The sequence below is a fragment of the Lutra lutra genome, chromosome 6, assembly GCF_902655055.1.
Source record: "Lutra lutra chromosome 6, mLutLut1.2, whole genome shotgun sequence".
Taxonomy (NCBI): Eukaryota; Metazoa; Chordata; class Mammalia; order Carnivora; family Mustelidae; genus Lutra; species Lutra lutra.
In genome coordinates, this window is record NC_062283.1 from 136,224,944 (window position 1) to 136,229,587 (window position 4,644).

Sequence of the window (4,644 nt, forward strand, 5' to 3'; positions counted from 1 at the left end):
AACAAAGTCTATTTCATAATACGTCCCATCCTTCCCAGGTCCTAGCTTTTTCAGGTTAAAAGAGAAACTGGAGTATGCTTTAAAAGGATTGTTTGCAAGATGGGATTGGGAGGAAGACAAACCATAAGTGACTCTTAATCTCACAAAACAAACTAAGGGTGGATGGGGGGAGGGGGGTTGGGAGAGGGGGGGTAGGGTTATGGACATTGGGGAGGGTATGTGCTATATTGAGTGCTGTGAAGTGTGTAAACCTGGCGATGCACAGACCTGTACCCCTGGGGATAAAAATATATGTTTATAAAAAATAAAATTTAATAAAAAAAATAAATTAAAAAAAAAAGACCAACCTAATCATAAAGTCTTAAAAAAAAAAAGGATTGTTTGAATTCTACTTTCATTAATTTCTTGCTTTTTGTTTTATGTGTTTCCTTGTTTTTTTTCCTCTCTCATGAGGAGGAATTTGTTCACAATTTAAACAAATGAAATAATAAATAATTTATTATGCCTGTGAATGTCTCAACAATTTCTTCTCCAATACATTTTCTTTCTCCATTTTATATATTCTAAAATAATGCCATAATTTATTCTGCTATCCAGGCTTCAAATCACCAAACAGCAGCCGCATCACATGCCATACACATGTGTACTAAGAGCTAATATTCAACACACACACACACACACACACACACACAGACACACATCTCGACAAAATAGGTGTTTTATTATTCCAGTTTTACAGTTGATATGCCTGAGAATTAGAGAAATTTAAAAGTTAAATAGTTGAGAGAAGGCTGCTGGAATATCGAACAGTAGAGATCACAATTGAAACAAATGTCTCATACTCATAAGGCAATAATTTTGCCAAAGTCACTAGGCTTTTTTAGTTCAAATTTCTAATCATAAAATTTTATTTTTTTAATAGCATCTCTTTAAAAGAAAAAATAAAATCTCTTTCAATCCATTCTACGTTTAGAAACAGTTCAGTTCAGTGGTTAGTGGTACATGTCTGGAATCACACAGCAGGGGTTCCAATCTCAGTTTTATTAAATGTGTACAACCTTGTCCAAATTATGTGTAATTCACTTAGACTATCCTTGCATATAATAAGATTTTAATAAATGTTAAATATTTTTATTCAAGCAATCATCTCTTTATCTTACATTCTTATTATTTTCCCCATGAATTAGGTCAAAATTTTACTGCTATCTTTGCCTCCAGTCTTGACCTGGCACCCTTTGACAAAGCAGTTGTCCACAAAACAAATACAGGGGTGTCCGGGTGGCTCAGTGGGTTAAGGCCTCTGCCTTTTGCTCAGGTCATAATCCAGGGGTCCTGGGATCGAGCCCCACATCAGGCTTCTCTGCTAGGCAGGGAGCCTGCTTCCCTTCCTCTCTCTCTGCCTACTTGTGATCTCTCTCTTTGTCAAATAAATAAATAAAATCTTAAAAAAAAAAACCACAAATACAATTTCATTGTTTACTTGAATTTTTACTTGAATGATTTCTGGACCTCAATTAACAGAGACTATGAGGATTCTATCTGATCTTGAATTCTTGACCCAGGGCCAGGACAGAGGGATGAGTTACAGTCAAATTTTATTGAGAAAACTCAATAGCAACTCAACTTCTGCTCTTTCGATTTTCTGTAGAAGAAACAACTTAACAAAGCTCCTTCTCTCTTTTCCCAACAGGAAATTTTTCTTATCATCTTGGGAACATTCATATATCTTTTTTTCTTATAAATAGTAAGGAAAGAAAATAAAATCTCTTTCCACAGCATGTGACTTTGAACTACCTCTTTTACTTATTCTTTAAACAGATATACTCTTAACATTTTTGGTATTTAAAATAAACTCTCCCAGAAATAAGAATCTTGTTTTAGGTAGCTAATATTTTCTGATTATCTAAATTTTGAGAATATTTCTATTTTAATGAAAAAATTTGCATCTTTTTACACAACTATGAAGGAAAGGTTATTTCCTCAAGGGGAAAAAAAATCCCTTTTTTAAAAAAAAATTAGAGTGGTGGGGGAGGAGCAGAGGGAGAAGGAGAGAGAGAGAGAATCTTAAGCTGGCTCCATGCCCAGCACAGAGCCCAGCATGGGGCTGGCTCTATCTCACAACTTTGAGATCATGACCTGAGCCAAAATCAAGAGTCAGATGCTTAACTGACTGAGCTACCCAGATGCCCCCCCCCCCGCCAAATTCCCTTTTAACCACTCTGCCAAGGTTCTCTGTGTTCTTGCCCTACCAGAATTGTTAATAAAATCTTCCACTACTCTTTCTTCAACTCTCTACTTTAAGTAATTGTCCACTTACTTTTCCTCAGAGGATCTTTGTTTTGTTTTATCTGTTTCTAAATATGTCATCTAATTATTCTCATTTATTGCCTTGTACTACTTACACATCTATATTTCATTTTTTTAAAGAGAAGTAAACCTTTATTTCCTTGCCTCATAAATAAAGTTGACTGAGTCAGTTGCTTTATTGGTGATCAGTCAAAGAGACCAAATCCCATATCCTCACCTGATTCCTCTGACTTTTCTTTCATTCCAGCCTTGCCTGGGGCAGCAGCAGCTGCAGGAGGAGCTGTAGGAGTAGCTATGGTGGCAGTGGCCACAGGAGTAGCAGCCACAAAAGCAGGTGGATCAGCCAAGAAGATCACGATCTGTTCAGCAAGTTGAGCATGTGTATCAGTGTCCACAAAGGCAGAACCCGTTTGTATCCACAGATAATAGAACAGGGTACAGATGCAACAGCAGGATAACCAATCTGCTAATGTACACTAGCAACATGGCAAACACCCTCAGAGAACTGAGAATGCAGATTCCTCCTTGATATCAAGCACTTCAGGGTCATAGATGCTGCCATCTTCAAACACCTGCTGGACGATCAGCCCAAAGGAGAAGGGGGAGATGTTCAGTAGGATAGCTTTGCTGGCTCCCATTTTGTCTCCAGTCTTAATCAGTTGCACATCACTCAGTATTTAAGTGGTTCCCGGGAGATTTAGGAATAGTGATTTCTACTCTTATTTTAGCAATTTTCATATTGCTTTGCAGTTGTGCTCCATTTGTTATTTTCTTTTCTTGTGAAAGTGTGAATTCTTCAGGAGCAAGAATAATCTTTGTTAGTATCCTGTCTGCTACATTGCTTCTCAGCCTTTTTAGTCCAGAAAAAAAAAAAAGCTAATGTGTACTTATTTATATTCTCTATTGAATATTTCATAATCCATCAATGTGTGTTCAGCCTCTATAAAACCATAAAACAACCCTTGAAGAGAAGATTATTATTACCCCAATTATACTCCATAGGTGCAGAGAAATGTTGGTTCACCATGGAGTACAAATCAAACAATTGGTTTGGCTCATAAGTTGACAGAATTAGTTAGTAGATGCAAACTCTTGGTTAGGCTTCTTTAATATACAAAAAGTGCTATCTTAACTAATTTAACCGCAGTTCTAGACATTTATTATACCAGGACTCCATTGTAACACTGACTTCTGTGACTCCAATATGAAATAATTCTATTTTGAATCCCAACAGCAAAATATAGAATTTCTTTGTTCTAACCACTTTCATCTATAATAAAGACTGTTAAATGCTAAAAATTGAAATGTAAGGTTGGGAAGCAATAAAACATTCTGCTGTTTTATAAAACCACCCCTGGAGGTTGGCTGCCCTTACTAATTTCCCTCTCTTTAACACTGAAGACAAAATATGTAAAATATAACATTTCTGCTAAAACTCAGCAATAAGACTCAATTTTTACATTTTTTTATAAAGTAGCAAAAGTCACAATCTTAACTTTCAGATCCATTAAGCAATCCAAAATTAGAAAGAAAAAAAATGTTGAATACATTCTTATAATAGGGGAAATTTCAGTACTAGCTGTGACTGGATGAGAAACAGATAGGTGGTGGTTCACAGTGCAGAATCTGGAGATAGACTTCCTAAGTTCAAATCCTAACTTTGCCACTGAACGGCAGTAAGTATAAATTCTCAGGGTAAAAAAAGCACACCTATAACAGAGGACTAATGTTGAGTTTAATGAATCAATACATGTAATTTAAAAAAAAAAAAAAACCTTAGAACAGTGGCAAACATTTAATAAACACTATACAGATGTTAAATAATGCAAAAGATCATGTAATTTTCAAGGATTTAAGGGTGATACCAATAATTCAAAATAAAAATTCTCATTTCTTCAAATCATCAGAATGCATAAACTTTAGGGAGAAAAAGTTCTTTTGAAAACATCTGCCAGTAATTGTCCTCTCAGCCACACAGCTGATCTGCTTAGAACTCCCTTCACTATCATACTTAGAATTATTTTACCTCTCTTGTATTAAATTGTCTTTTGTGTTGAATTCATGTTTTGTGGATGCCATGTTTTCCTCATACTTGTTTTATACCTTCAAAATGACAGAACATACCAGTATGCTAAGAAAGAAGTAAAATTTTAAAAATATTCCACTCTTTCAAATATCTCTATTCTTTCTTTATTCTTTTTTTTCTTTCTTTGTTCTGGACTGAAAATTCAGCTAGGTGTAGGATTTGGTTGGAAATATTTTCCATCAGAATTTTGTTAGCATTGATCTATAGTCTTCTAGCTCTGATTTGCATTTCCCTGATGATGAGTGATGTCG

The 4,644-nt window shown here is 35.3% G+C and overlaps 1 pseudogene; it reads right to left on the reverse strand.

Moving 5' to 3' along the window:
• Positions 1-2,492: 2,492 nt before the first annotated feature.
• LOC125101679 (60S acidic ribosomal protein P0-like) lies at positions 2,493-2,984 on the reverse strand (annotated as a pseudogene).
• Between the last annotated feature and the right edge of the window lie 1,660 nt (positions 2,985-4,644).